This window comes from Lissotriton helveticus, chromosome 3_1 (genome assembly GCF_964261635.1).
Source record: "Lissotriton helveticus chromosome 3_1, aLisHel1.1, whole genome shotgun sequence".
Lineage (NCBI taxonomy): Eukaryota > Metazoa > Chordata > Amphibia > Caudata > Salamandridae > Lissotriton > Lissotriton helveticus.
The window spans coordinates 906611476-906628172 of NC_136061.1; positions in this window are offsets into that span (position 1 = coordinate 906611476).

Here is a 16697-nt window from a genome sequence, read left to right on the forward strand (position 1 = left end):
GTGAGCAGGGAAGTGTTTGCTTTTAAAAGACAGTTATAAAAATATTCGCCATGTACACTCTGGTATCACTAAAATATATATTTTGCAAGGACTTTTTTGTATTTTAAACCTGTTTGTGCATTTTGTAGCACCCCATTTTATACTGCGTGTAATGTAAGTTTAAAAGAATGAACTATATAGTTACAATGCTGCAACCAGGATTCAATTCTGTGTCTCTCTTCTTACAAACAAAGAACTTTGCAGTGTATTCACAAATACAGTGATGTTACAGTTAGCATATAGTATTTTTTTTAAAACATAGAAATTTACTGAAAAAACAAGGTATACGGCGTGGCCAAGATGGCGGAGTGAGTGGTTGCACTCTCCGTGAGTTCCTCCAAACCTGGGCCCTTCGACCGCTAATATTCATTGATCTCCCCCAACGTTGCTGAAACTCGGCGACGGGAAGTGGGGGGCACCCAGCGACACTATCCGGAGCACCGACAGACACCGTAGCTGCTCTGGAGGGGCCTCGGTGGCGCTGCCAGGAGCGGCGGCGGCGCAGTGCGTGGGCCGGAGGTGGAGGCGGAAACCGTCTCAGCGCTGTGGCGTTGATCGAGAGGCTGCTGTGCAGATTCCCCGGGAGGACGATTGGGGATAGTGGCGGTGCTGGGCTCCAGTGCGTGGACGGTTGAGGCCTGAGACGGAGCGGATCTCCCTACAGCACAGGCATGCCCCGGCTGCTTGCCCAGCGGTCGATCGGGGGTGCATACGGCGGAGAGCGGGGTGAGGCATACCCGGGTGGGAGAGCCAGCGCTGAGGCAGCACACGGGACCCCGACGGCGGACAGGGGGACAGCTACGATCCCCGCACGGGGTGCCCGGGAGGACCGGCGGCGGCGACGTGCGGGCCCTGGACCCGAGCAACCTCGCCTCTCACTGCCCGGCCTGGGGGCGGTTAGACATCGCAACGGCCTGCCCGGTGATAGCCCCTCCGTGTTCGTTGGAGGTGGCGTGGTGGCCAGGGAGCGTGGCGCAGATTGACCCGCCCTACTAGTGACCCAGACCCAGGCCAAAAGCCGTCGGAGGTGATGGGGTGCTGCTTACGCTCAAACTGAAGCGCCGGTGGGCCTCCTGAGGCCGTAACAGATCGAGGGGAGACCAACACCGAGGGGGGAGTGCTCTGGAGCCAGTGGCCGGTCTGCGCGCTGATGGCGGACGCTTTGTGCACCGAGTGCCCGGGGACCCAACGACATCTACGCAGGCAGTGGAGACGGAGGGAGGTCTCCTATCGTGGCCACCCTGGGGCTGGTGCCGGCCGGGTTCCCGCATTTGGGGCTCAGGAAGACATACTAGGTCTGGAACTGGAGGTGAGCGGACCGCTGGGTCCTCTGAACGTGCGGGTGTCGAGCTGGGTTGCCCGGAGGGCCGTACGTACCGGTCTGTTGGGGGCCCCGGGGCGGTGTGAGCTACCGCGGCCGAACAGTGACATAACAGGCTGCCCAGGAGTGCACTCTCGCTCACAGAATGGCTGGCAACAAAGGGGTCAAGAAGGGAGAGCGGAATTTGCCGGACATGCTGGGTAGAGGCTCCACGAAGCAGGATCGGGGGCAGCACTCTCCGGGCCACTCGAGCGGCTCCCAGGGAGGATTTCCAAGCACTGAAGCAGGAAGTGGCAGGAGAAGTTCGAGAAGTGCGGAGGGAGGTCGATGGCCTCGGTGAGAGGGTGACTACAGTGGAGGAGGCCGGACATGCACGGGACGAGGAGATCACGCAGCTGCAGCAGGAGGTGGTACGATTGCGAGACCAGCAACTTGATCTTCAGGCACACAATGAGGACCTTGAGAACCGGTTCCGGAGAAACAACATCCGGGTCCGGGGAATTCCATCCAGAGAGGAGGGGGAGGACGTGGCTGGATACCTGAGAGACTTGTTCAGAGAGATACTGGGAGAGCCGGTCGACTTCCCCATCCGGATAGACAGGGCGCATAGGGTGGGCCTACAGCGTCGGACCTCAGCGCCTCCCCCCGATATCCTAGCCTTCTTACCGGACTACCCCATGAAGGAGCGGATCCTCCGTGAAGCACGAAAGAAGCCATCCTTGTGTTTTCGGGGGCACCAGGTGGCCCTCTTCCAAGATCTATCGGCAATCACATTGAAGAAACGCAGAGCCTTTAAAATAGCAACTGACTTCCTGCGGGAGCATGACACACAGTACTCCTGGGGCCACCCCTTCCGCCTCACCTTCCGTTGGAACGGGACTCTGCATCTGCTCCGCTCCCTCCAAGATACCTGCGGGGTGCTGGGAATCACCGCGACGGACGAAGAAGCGCCCACCCCGCGCCGACGACGCATCACTAGAGATGGCTGGCAGACGGTCCCTGGTCGACGGTCCTCTTCTTCTTCCGCACGACCGGACTCACCTACTATCCGAGCGGAAATGGACAATGCTGTGCGGGAGGTGGCCAGGGACACAGTGTCTGGTGATACTGCGCTGACGGCCTGAGAGAACTCCGGGGGGAGATCGACATCGCCTCATCAATAATGCAGGTTGGAGGGTCCGGGGGAGGGGGCGCGGGGGGTGGGTGCGTATTGGCTGGACATCCACTTCAGTAACTTTCCACAGACTTGTCCGTCGAGGACTGGACTTGGACACTGGGGATCTGGGGACAGTTGGGGGGTTGGGGTGGGGAGGGGGGGAGTGTTGGGTCAGTTTTGGGGTTGGGCTGGGAGTGAAGGTGGGGGGGGTGGGGGTGGAGTGTTGTGGGTGGGGGAGGGGAGTTGGAAGGGTGGGGGGGTCATCCAGTGCACTATGCAGATTCTAACAGTTTTGACAGCATTCCTATGCCTTGCCTGGTCCAGGCGGGGACTTTCTGCTTCCATGTACACTCGTTTCTATGCCTCCCGGCACTTTTAAAGTAGTGACCCTTAATGTCAGGGGCTTCAACAACCCGGTCAAACTGAGAGCGGTATTATCCCTTCTAGAGAGCACTCAGGCGGATATCTGTCTCCTCCAGGAAACGCACCTACTTTCACGAGACACACATAGATTGCGCTCACATAAATTCCCAACACAGTTTTTTTCCTCTAGCACCACTAAGACGGCGGGGGTTGCAATCCTAGTGGCCAGACACTTCACAGGGGAAATCCTTCACAAACAGGCAGAACATAAAGGCCGACTGCTAGCTTATCGGTTCAGGATTGGGAATATCACTTTTACAGTTGGTTCTTTGTATAGCCCTAATGAACATCAAGAACGCTTTTTACAATCAGCGCTGGTAGACGTTACTGCTTCGCAAGATAGGCACATCATTGTCGGGGGTGACTTTAACATGGTCTTTGACTCAGCCGTGGATAGATCGGCGCAGCGCTCCCCGCAGGTCGGGGAATTCTCAGCTGGGTGTAAGGCACAGTTAGCGGAAGTGGACCTACACGACCTTTGGCGCCACATGCATCCCACTGACAGGGGGTATTCGTATTACTCCCATGCCCACAAGACATACGCGAGGCTGGATCATCTCTTGGTCACGACTCCGGTGCGGACCCTGGTCTCGGCGTCGGACATGGGAGTTTTGTCCTTATCGGATCATGCCCCGGTCTCTGCCACTTTGCATCTGCCGGCGGTGGCGGGTCCTCCCCGAACATGGCGCCTCCGCGACACTTTGCTACACAGGAAAGTAGTGGTTGAACGCATCGAGGGGGCAATCCGAGAGTATCTGTCCCACAATGACAACCCAGACACCACACTGGCGACGCGGTGGGCGGCCCTGAAGGCAGTCCTAAGAGGTGAATTCTTGGCCATCTCCTCCGCTGACAATAAAGAACGACAGGCCAAGAGGGACGAACTCACCCTGAGGGCCCGCGAGCTTGAACAGATACACCGTAGGACGGGTGCCCCCAGAATATGGAGGCAGCTTAAGGTGGCGAGGAAACTCCTGGCGGCCCTCGATCTAGACCGTGCCGAGTACGCCGCGCTCCGCCTGCGCCATGCATACTACACTGGGGGGGACCGTTGTGGCAGACTGCTGGCAAACAGGCTCCGAATGGTCCATCAGAGTCACCTAGTACAGGAGATCTCTGACACCACGTGGACGGTGGTGACGGAAGACGCCCACATAGCTGACAAGTTTCGCCAATTTTACGCGGATCTATATACCGGAGACTCATTGGATGACGCAGCGATGTCCACATACTTGGACTCGGTTGCATTGCCCTCTCTGGACCCCTCGCAGGAAGAGCACCTGGAGAGGGGCATTCGACTGGAGGAAGTGATCACCGCCATTGCCAGACTTAAGCATGGCGAGGGTCCGGGGCCAGACGGGTACACCCCACTTTTTTATAAAACGTTCTGCACCACCTTGGATCCAATCCTCACCCGCCTTTTTAATTTGTTCGCTACTCCGGGAGCCATTCCACCTGACCTTTTGCGCGCCTCCCTCACGGTTATCCCCAAGCCCGGGAAGGATCGAAGGCACTGTGGCTCCTATAGGCCGATATCCCTCTTGAACGTGGATTTGAAGCTGTACACGGGGATCCTCGCGGCCAGATTAGCCCCCCAACTCCCGGGGCTCATAGATCCGGACCAGGTGGGATTTGTTCCGGGGAGACAGACAGTAGACAATACCAAGAGGATTGTTCACCTCTTGGAGAAGGCCTCCCGGATTCCCGGGGAGAGAATGATGTTGGCGGTGGATGCCGAGAAGGCGTTTGACCGGGTACATTGGCCTTATCTCGAACGGGTATTGATGAAAGCGGGCATAGGAGACAAATTCCGCTCCATCATCCTTAATTGTTACTGAATGCCGACCGCGGTCGTACGAGTGAATGGCTACAACTCAAGGAGCTTTAATATCGAGAGGGGTACCAGACAGGGGTGCCCGCTCTCGCCATTGCTCTTTGCCCTCTATATGGAGCCCTTTGCCCAACGGGTGCGTGATAACCCGGCGGCGACGGGGGTGTGGTTCGGGGGCTTTACACACACCATAAGCCTCTACGCGGATGACGTCATACTATCGCTAGAGGATCCCCAGACGGCCCTGCCGGCCTGCATCAGGGAGCTGGACTCCTTTGGTGCTGTTGCGGGTTTTAAAATGAATGTGGGGAAATCGGTGGCTCTGGGCATCTCCCTTAAGCCGGCCACTAGAATACACCTACAAGGCCAATTCCCCATGCTCTGGTCGTCGGAGCTGGTGCTTACCTGGGGATCCAGCTGGCCCCTACCTTGCCGGCCATGGCGGTCGCCAACTATACAACACTAGGCAAGAAGATCCGAGAAGAACTAGGACGATGGAATCGTGGCACTCTTTCCTGGTTAGGCAGAATAGCTGCGGTCCAAATGACAGTCCTACCCCAGGTCCTTTATCTATTCCGAGCCTTACCGCTCCAGCCACCGGTCGGGTGGATCCCACAGCTGCAAGCAGACCTCTCCCGATTTATCTGGCAGGTTAAGAAGCCCAGGATGCGCAGGGCTCTTGCCACGCTAGCCCTGGAGGCGGGAGGGCTAGTCATACCGGATCTCCGCAAGTATTTCCAAGCGGCGCAGCTGCGCTATTTGGTAGAATGGAGCAGGTGGGAATCAGACAAACACTAGCTGTTCCAGGATCAGGCAGTGGCGGGCCGACCTCTGCAGGAAGTCCCGTTTCTGCGCCGACCACACCGCCCCGCGAATCTGTATGCCTCCTATGTCACCAAGGTGCCGCTGCGGGTCTGGGACGCCACCAACCTTGTATACAATCTCACTACTTTCCCGTCGCCACTTACACCGTTGGTGGACAACCCGGACTTTACGTCGGGGATGGAAAAGGGGGCCTTTGCTCACTGGCGAGCGGCCGGGTGCCGGGCCCTGTGTCATTTATATGGCCCGGAAGGAGTTATCCCCTTTCCGCAGTTTCGACAGGAGTTCTCACTCCCTGAATCCGAGAGACTCCGCTATTTACAGGTCCGCCACTGGGCACTACACCCGCAGACACGGGAGTCGGCCGATAGACGACTCTCCCCATATGAGAACTGGCTCATGACTCGCTCGTCTGACTAGAAACTGATCACAGACCTCTATAGGCTATTGCAACCACCTTCATCACACCTTTACAATCCGGGACGAGAGCGCTGGGAATGGGAATTAGGCAGGACACTGACCCACAAGGAATGGGAACAGATATCCTATAGGGCGAGACATTCGGCATACCACATGGGCCTTACTGACACGCTGGCTAAGGTATCTACCTATTGGTACTATACACCAGAACGGGTCCACGAAATGGACCGTAGCAAAGACAACACCTGCTGGAGAGGGTGTGGGCATCGGGGCACATTGACACACATTCTATGGGATTGTCCGCTTCTAGAATCCTACTGGAAGAAATGTCATTTTGACATAGAGCTGCCACGCTTCCCCGCATACACCCTACTGGGACTCCCGAATGGGTTGATGTACCCCCTCAGATCCCGCAGGGGTAGGCGGATAACCATCGCACTGGGTTCAGCAGTTCAAAACATTTTAATACATTGGCGCACTACCACAATACCCTCTCTCACGGGCTGGCTACACAGACTATGGCACGTACTAGGCATGGAGAAATTATCACTCACAGTGGCGGGGGACACTGAGCAATTCTATGACCTCTGGCAACCATTTCACTCCCTGCTACTCACTGAATTCAAAGAACTTACCTGTCCTAAATATCTACGTCTCCTGAGACTCACGGGCCCGACAGTGCCGGCCTCTTGAGTGGGTACGGGATCCGCCTCTCTCCATGAGGACGACCAAGGCAGACGGCTGGGGGATGGCCTGCGCACTGGATTATGGGTGGGTGGGGGAGGGGCAGGGTATGGGGGAGTTGGGTGTTGGGGGTTGGGGGGGAGTTTGACTTAAAAATTATACTTTAACATTGTGACAATGCATTCCCTTCACTGCTAATGCATACTGGCCCATGATTGAACTGTTCTTTAACGATCTACCGCTGTGGGTACGGCATAGTCCGCACTGACTTATTGCTTCATTCACTTTGTATGTTTGTCCATGTATGTTACACTGAATAAAATACTTTAAACCTAAAACAAGGTATACGGGGATGTTATAGTCAGCAATTATAATGAAAAAAACCTTAGATATTCATTCAAAAAAACAAAACATACATGCACATTATAGTTAGGAAATAGCAATGAAAAAAAGTAGAAAGTCACTGAAAAACCAAAGGTTATAGGTAAGTTAAATATAACTGCAGTCATTCGAAGGGAGTGGCAAACAACTATACAATCCTTTATGCAGGGGTGTTTGCTTCTGTGAAAGACAAAAAAATGGGTACAAGTTGCTAATCTGCAAATGCAAAAAGTACTCAGAAGCTAGTATTGATGTTAAAGTATGCAATCACTTTAAGGCTCCTGATGACATCGATGTTTTCTTCATGACTAGTATTGGAAAGGAGGTACCAGATGAGTAGAGAAGTGTCTGCTTTTAAAGGACAGTTATAAAAACGATTGCACCATATCCACTCTGGTATCACTAATAAATATATTTTGCAAGAACTTTTTTGTATTTAAAACCTGTTTGTGCATTTTATATCATCACATGTTTTACTGTGTGTAATAATGTAGGTTTAAAAGAACAGACTATACAGTTGCAGTGCTTTCTATGATGGGTTGAGGCCTATTAGTACTAAGGATACACAAGCTACTATTCCCCAATGCTTCAATCAGGATTCAATTTTATGTCTCTCTTATAAACAATGACTTCTGCAGTGCATTCACAAATGTAGTGATGTTACAGTTAGAATATAGATTAAAACAAAATAGAGAAATGCACTGAAAGAACAAGGTATACAAGGATGTTATAGTCAGCAATTTTAATGAAAAAAACCTTACAAATTCATTACAATAATAAAGCCTACATGGACATTATAGTTAGGAAATAGCAATGCAAAAATAAAGAAATGTATTAAAATAACCAAAGGTCACACAGACGTTATAGTAAAAAGGTAGAAAGTCACTGAAAAACCAAAGATTATAGGGATGTTAAATATAAGTGCAGTCAGACGAAGGGAGTGGCAAACAAATATACAAGCTTTTATTTAGGGGTGTCTGCTTATATAAAAGAAATGAAAATGGGCACAAGCTGTTAATCTGCAAATGCAAAAAGTAGTCAGAAGCTGGTATTGGTGTTAAATTATGGAATCACTTAAAGCTTCCTGATTACACAGATGTTTTCTTCCTGAATGGTATTGGAAGGGAGGTGCCAGATGAGCAGTGAAGTGTCTGCTTTTAAAGGGCAGTTGTAAAAACTATTTCACCATGTACACTCTGGTATCACTAAAATAGATATTTTACAATTACTTTTTTGTATTGTAAACCTGTTTGTGCATTTTATAGCACCACATTTTTTACTGTATGTAATTGTGGTAAATAAATAAATAATACCTCTATTTTTGACTGGATATAACAATAACAGATAGCTCAATAAATAAGAGTCAAGATTCGAGGTAGTAGGAGTTTGCAGGTTTAATACAGCATAAAGGACAGGAACAGGACAACCTGCACGGGAATAGGATGGCAGCGCTGCACGGGGCAGGGACAAAGGAATGGAATGGCAACTTTTAATAACAGTGCACAAGTATATATACTTAAACAAAATACATGGTATTCAATACAATAGGCGTAACAGTAGGCAGGGCCTATAGCAGTCACGAGAGATAAGGCAGAAAGTAGGTGTAACAAGAGGCGTGAACAGGGCGTATACATAGACATGTGATGTAAACGTAACGGAATATGTCACAAGTGGGCGGAAACATGGAGGGGGCTACCTAAGGAGCCGGGACCTCTAACCTAGTGGTGCGCGCAAGCTGGCAATGACGTGTTACTAGGGAGAAGCTGGGGGCTATGACTTCTGAGCTAGAAGGAGAGACGAAAGTCTGGAGAGTCAGAGCGACATGTACCTAAACACTATCTAGTATCTGATGTTTTAGAGAACATGTTGATAGAATCCAAAAGTTATCAGGGCAAAGGCTAACAGACACTAAGACTGGTGCATGCATTATTCTACATGTAGTGTGTGTTGAGGAATATTAAATGACCATAAATACAGTATTTCTCTTACATGGAGACGTAAAGGCTAGACGATGACTGAAACTATTGATGCGATTCAGTAGCTTAGGAATGCAGAGAAGGAGGGCTGGACTGATAACTAGAATCATAACATACTCTTGGCAGACTGGCAGGCAGAGCCAGGCCGAGCCGGGCACTGTGAGGCAGGAAGTAAGTGAAGGGTCAGGGATACAGGTGGGGGCTGTATCGCTCCTCGGAGAGGGTTCAGGAGACAGGAGCTGAATCTGAGTCCGGGCCCTTTTGAGGCCTAGAAACGGGGACTTTCAATGAAATAACGTGCACACTGAGAAACGTGGCAATGTAGCTTTACATAGGCCTAATACTCGTAGCTTTCACGAGAACTGGAAACTGGCATACTAGAGATGGACACAACTGTAATTGCGTCTTTAATCGATCATGGGGAATACATATGCATATTAATCATGCACATATAGCATAAGATGGGGAACACGTAGGGACACAGAACATGGCAAAATTTACTTTTCCACATTCCCTCCTTGTCACTACGTTTCCATCAGGAAACATCAATATTCATGATACCATCTATCATTTCATACAGTATCATTTGCTCGTCTCGAAATTTCTTGGAACGGGATCTAGGACGGGACTTGGGACTAGGAATACAAGAGGTAGCACAAATGCCGCAAATCGCAGGGCCACATTGTATACAGAGGCAGCAACTGAATATGATCGCTACTGCAATACCTAGAAAGGACAATACTTTCCATCCCCAGGCAGAAATTATACTCCAGAACCAACCGGACCATGTCCAGGTGCCTGGATTCTGGTGTAACTGATGGGCAATTTTATGAAGTCTGGTTATAGCTGAATAAACAGACGGCGCGTTATTAGGAATGAAAATGCAGCAACTAGATCCGATGACTCTACATGCTCCTCCTCTATCGGCCAGTATGACGTCAAGAACGAGACGATTTTGGAGCACGACAAATCTCATAGCAGATTGCTCTTCGGTTAAGTTACCTAGGGCAGAGGCAGTCTCATTCACTACTGCTTCAAGGGTTCTTGTTAACCTACGGATTAACTTACTATTCTGGATAGGTCCTATAAAGAAGAAGAAACCTCTATTGAAATCTGTATACTGTTCTAGAGCAGTTTCAGTTTGATCGACATTTGGGGACTCGATCTCCCTTCTATGTCTAATGTGTACTAGTGTAGTGTAGTTCCTATTTTCCCAATAGGCTCTGCGCATTGGAATAATACCTACAGCAGTAAAGGCCTAGACCAGACGTTAACTAGGTCTACTACTGTCGATACTAGACTTAATTTTTGGGTTTGCCAGCGTAGCTCAGAGTTCGCTAGAAACTTTCTCGAATGTTCAAGGAGGAATTAACTTCCCTGATTAGACAAGAAGGGATTTAGTTTCTGACAACCATAGAACATGACAACTTTGCTCTCCCCTAATCAAGAGTCAATCTCAAGAGTCGTGTGAGCACAAGGCAATTATTTTACTCAGTCAGTACGTGCATTCTTAGTCTCATCAGAATGTAGAGAAAAGGAAGAGACGGGCGTGTTCAATAAAAGGTGTTATTTATTGATCAGTCTCTTTTCTCGTACAAGAGAAATGGATCGATATTATTGCAATACTTATAGTTAAGTAAAGTGCATACGTTAAAAGCAATAGTACAAAATAATACTGTAAAAACATTGATATGGTTTCTGAGCCATATGATGTTTAAAATGATTAAAATATATTTGCATACACATATACATTTGACTAAACGCACTCAACTGGTGTTTCTAAATACGCCTACCCCGTGTACCTGACCTAAGTCTAATGCGTGGGCGGGAATAGAAAGTTACAGTTTAAGTTAAGTTTGTTTTTGCCAAGTGAATAACTAAAGAATTCTCTAGGAGGGGTTATTCAGTTCTGTACCTGGAATTTAGGATGAATGAGGAATGGTATCTCTTTCTCTGCTCTCGATATTCCAGGCTGCCTGCGAGGGCTACCCGGAAGCGCCGGTGCTGGGTCTCTCGGCTTGAGATAGCAGCGCGTCTCTCAGCGCGTCAGGAAGGCGGGGCTGCTGCCTGCGGGGTCTGCTTCTGCTCTCTGCTTCGGCAAGTATGGCTGCTCCGTCTTGTCACCACGCGTGTGTTTTGCATAGGGCAAGGTCGGCAATATTTATACCTTAAAGGTGCCGGGATTGACGTAAGGATGGACATAGGTACGTCAATAAAGATGTCATACGACTTGCTCGTTAGCACATTCTTTACTAAAGTTCTCTGTGAAATCAAAACAATGGCCGCACGGATTATCCAGGTTGTCATAGGTTTGATTTGTTATGAGAACGTCGTATGCCTTATCAGGGGCTGGAGGAATGTCGCTTGTCTAATTAGATCTCAAGCGTTATGACCTAATCAGATAACACGTTCCTGTGCCGTAGTGTGACTGCGTCAGATAACGGTATCTGCATCATGGGGGTTTTCTTGCCTCATGGGCTGACTGTTAGTTAACTAGCTAGTAAGTTTAACCAGAATAGGGTCAGGAATAGGGGGATCGATTCAGAACCTATAGAAATACACGACACCCACTCCACGCTAACTATGGTCATATCTACTAATCTATGCATAGTATAACATAGTACAACATACTATAGAGTATAGTGTATACCTTACCACCCCAAAATACATAAATGCATTTTGAAATTTTCAAATATACTGAAAAATTGCAGTCATATATATTGTATGCACTTAAGCTATGAATTAAATGCAAAAGTAAACACGCATTTTATGCATTATTGCTTGTTGGTATATGAGAAATACACATGAAATGGCTCTTAATATGGCTATACAGAAAAAAAGTCGAAACCATTTCATCACATAAAATATATTGTGAACATACCAGCGGGCAGCTAAAGTCTATATAAAGTCTATAAAGTATCTAAAAAAATAGAAATCTTAGTTCTCTAGGAATAGTTTCTTACTTTAAGCAGAAGATCAGTGTCCCGGGAAAAAATATATAGAAAAATATTTTAGGGGCTTGCTGAAAAAAGTTGCTGTCCGTGAACTGGATTGTAATTGTTCATGTGACTTTATTTTTAAAGTTGAAGGCCGAATTCAGGGAACGCCGTGTGCGAGTTTACTCAAAAGTCTCTATTTCTGTTCCGGAGAGAACATCATATCATTCAGGCTTTCGAAAAAACTGTCAACCGCTTCATGGGAAAGTTCCACTAAGTCGGAAATAGGGGTAACCATGCATTCGTGCGCATGATTGTCTCCATTGACATTCTGATTTGCATTGCTGACAGAAGGTCGTACCTGTTCGATGCTGCTTTCATCTTGAACTTCACTACTCTTCAATCGCAGTGGTGAAGATTCCAGGAATGCCGTCATCAGAATTGGCAGCCTTTGAGGGCAGCACAGTGCGTGAACCTTGGTAGGAACCAACAGTGTATCTGCATCCACCGGCGCATCCGATTGTAGCGTCAGACAGGTGTCTAACACGCATTCTTCTCCGCATAGCAGACACCTTAGTACAGGTAAAACACACCTTTGCCACATTGGTCGAAATGATAGAAACCAAGTCATGTTCAGGTCTCTAAGCCGGGAGAGTCCCAGGATTTTTGATATCCGGTCCCGGTATCCAATGGCTAGGATCGTATCTTCCATTGTCGTGAGATTTTGTTCTGTGACATGGGTTGCCATAACGAAAAATAAGGACTAGGAATAGGATTCCTGCAATTAGTCCCAGGATCAAGGGAAGTCCGCCAAAAATCGAATGGACGAAATCTGGAAAAATACCCAGTATGGCTTTGAATGGTGTTAATGCCATCGAAAATACTGTCTTAAATACCTTTGAGACCCCAGTGGTATCAGAAATATTTAAGATTTCGCTCAGGATTTCCGCGAAATGTACGGGGGAATTAGTTGATAATAATGTATGTATCTCTGCAGTCGTCCTTGCGACTTGTAGATCATACGTTTCTTTTGATGACGTGAGCCTTGTAGGCGTCTGAAGAAGCACTGTTTTCATTCTGCTTAAAGTGTCTATTCGAATAGAAGTAATTTTCAGACCGGGCCATGCCCTTGCCTCCCTGTCTGGAAAGGAGCTGGGGAACAAAGAACGTCCACAGCACTTGACCTTCGCCGTCGTAGTGACGAGATAAGGAGTCCCGGGCATAAGACTACAACATCTGCGGTCTACAATAAGAATGTAACTCCCATTATAGAGTCTTTGAAAGAATGGTTCTATTTCAGTTGCAGGTGCGCCTTGCTGGTGACATGAAAGGTTGTATGAATTCCCTTCACAGGCTCCGTGCAAACTAATACCGTTACACAGAAGCGTGCCGCTTAGTGACATAGCACAATTGTTGCCACTAAGAAACACTTTCTGTCCTTTGTTACTGACACATGCATGTGAATAGGGCAGGTTCCAAGTTGTTTTAAGGTACCCCTTTCCCAATTTCTCGTACATGCCAGCCTGTATATATTTTTGGCAGTATTGAAACCTGAAGGTTGAGATTGGAATATTTATGATTCCGTGGATTATCCATTCACTGACAGGTCGTTCTGACATTGTCATTGGTAACCTTCTAGTTTTTCAATGCTCAAGATTGTATAATCAGCACCCTTCTGCGCCATACCGATTTGTACATCAGTAAGGTTAAAGATTTGGAATAGTGACGTTGTGTTGATTAAACGCCAAGGCACGTAGCCTGAACGCAGATTTTGTAACGTCCAGCCAAGCTGTACAATAGAACGCAATTGTGACTGACCATGTTGTAATAACAGTAAGTCTTGCGATAATATATCGATTGCTGAAGACACAATGCTGTCCAATGAAAAAATTCTGGAGGACAGAGTCATTAACCCATTGTCCACTACAGGAAGTGATTTTTCCAAATTAATACGGTCAATTTCCCGTATTCTTTCTGCTGTCTCAATTTGAGTAACCTTCCAGGCCTCATTGTATGCTGCATATACAGAGGCTGCTATGAAACGCTTATGACGCTGTTTGCGTGGTCCCAGTATGAAATCACGCAAGTCAGCACCATCAGTAAGTAAAGTTAGGTGTTGCTTAATTTCAGGCAGTGTGGAAGTTTGTAGCCATTGAAGGCATAATTTGCCCACACTGTAGGTTGTTATTATCCCTGGGTGGTGTCTTTGGGGATATCTAGGGTCTGGCCTGGTCATTTTGAAACCCTGTGTTTTATTCAGGAATCTATCTTGACAGTTATTTGTATCTGTGGGCCAGATCAACCATTGTTTCCAATCAGGATGTGTTCTGTTTTGGTTAAGTATATGGTTTATGTCTATTTCTTCATCTGTATCAGAGTTATTGCTAAACATTGTTGGCTTTGGAATAGACAGGTTATTTAAATCTTTGATTTTGGCTAAGCCAAGACAGGTAGTTTGTTGAACAGTGTCATTTAAAAATATCATTTGTTCTGGGATCATGCAGGCTCTAAACAAAGCTTCTATACCCTGTACTTGCCATTCTTTTGTACCCCAAACACTTTTCAAATCAACATTTTTGTCCCAATAATTAAATCCAAAAGTATTCATTTGTTCAAAGAATAAGTCAGAATAAATCAATTTTGTGTTGGTTATCATGGTTTTGGTCCCTGTCTTGTTTGACAATTTAAAATAAAATGTTTCCGCATTACTTGTGTTAAAACCTGAAAAATATGAATATTTGCCATACACGATTCTTGAGCTCCCTTTTGGAGGTGTAGCACAATGTTCCCATTGATTAAAATTTAAAACATTTCTAGGTTGTGCAGATTTATGCAAGAAATGGTTACCATAATGGTTATAGCAGTACATGCTGTCATAATTTGTAGAACCCTGCAAATAATCATGTTTTGTAAATTTAGCAGACATTACTAAGTCAGACATCATATTGTTAATACTTTCAAAGTCCCAATCATCAGCAAATGAGTTTGGTTTTGCAAAGTCACTCAAGGAGATCTTGATTTGGTGTGGATATTTCAGGATCTCGACCGGACCATAAATTTCATAGTCAGTGTTGTCCCAGGCTACCCCACCAGGTATTGGAATTGCTGTGAAGTTGGCTGAAGAAAGTTCTGAAGAAAGTTCTCGTTTCTCGACGTGTGAAGATGTGTGTGGTTTGAGGACCAAGTTGATGTTCTGACTTGCTGTGTCCATTTTAGCATATTTTCCCTCAATGAAGCGTCCCAAGGTAAATACCATGATGAGCCAAAGTATGAGGATAAATGCACCAAAACCCACCCAAAATTCAATCCATGGAGAAATCAGATATGTTTCTTTTAGTTGTTTCAAAAGTTCCTTCGCTTTGTCTTTAAAGGATTTTGATGATGGCTGTGTCTTTTGTTCGCTGAAACCGTCAGAGGAATCATCGAAGTTGATGAAGTAACCGGATGCAGTTCTGTCAATTGTTCCAATTGGTTCAGGATTTTTGTTTCTTGCATTTTCACTTGGTACTTCTGTATAGATTGGTGTGTCTCTGCTAAATGTCTTTATTTGGGTTTTCAGAGGTCTTAGTTCTATTGCATTGTTGCATAGTCCTTGTTGTTCTTCTGTAGGCGTTTCGAATGTGATGAGCCTCTTTGATAGGACCTCTGTACTGGTAGCAAACCTTGGTGTTCTGCTACTTATTGGGAGTCCACTTGGCCTACCGTTGGTTATCGGCCACATGTTGTGGTTTTACCAGGTCGATGGATACAACTCGGTTCTCCTTTTTTCCAGCAAGTGGCGGTAGTACAACTGATCTTGTCCCGTTGACAGACAATACAGGAACTGCTTTTCTGTAAGAAGGCCCAAATTCCTTCTTTACCGCGATCTTCTCCCTGACTAGATCCCCGACTTTTGGAATCCAGACAGGTCTTGCTGGGACAGGTGGTGAATCTTCAGTGGTCGTTGGCTGTTCTTTCAACTGTATGTTGCTCAGGTCTTTTCTTGTTTTGTTTAAGTCCTGCAAAATAGCCAAACGGTCTTTGACATCAAAGCTTTTTTCTGTTACCACTGAAGTCTGACTATCAAGGTCAGAGATCAACATCCTAGTTCCGAATAATAATTCGTACGGACTGAATCCCTTCAGAGAATTTCTTGGCAAGTTATTTAGACTACGTTGGACACTTATTAGATGTTTGACCCACCCAGCTCCCGAACCTAATATCCTTTCTATTATAGATTGCTTTCTGTCTTGATTTTTTCTTTACACCATCCCATACCCTCAGGAAGGAAGTGAGAAGATTCCCGCTGGGCTGTGCTCATTTGGCCATTCTTTCCCCCCCCCAGGCTGGATTGCCTGAGAAAAAGAAAAAATGGTCGAACGTAGCATGCTCTTAGCATATATGCCATTTAGACTCGCAAATCTTGTATAACAGTCCGGACGTCAGCCGAGTGCTGTGGATCTACATTATAAGTGGGAACTAGCCTGTATATGTTAATCGCAAGCCATTCTTTTTAGTGGTGATGTTATCTGCCTTGATACGACGAGGTATTAAACTGCTTCTCTCCCCACTGCGATCTCTGTTGCAGTTTGGGCAGTTTTTTACAAACATGGTGTAGTGCAGGCTCATGCCTGGCCACCAGTACCGTGATTGTAATTCTTCCAGAGAATCTTTTAATTTAAGGTGTCTGAGACCCTCGCCCATGTGTGCGTCTGCGATTAACAAGTTT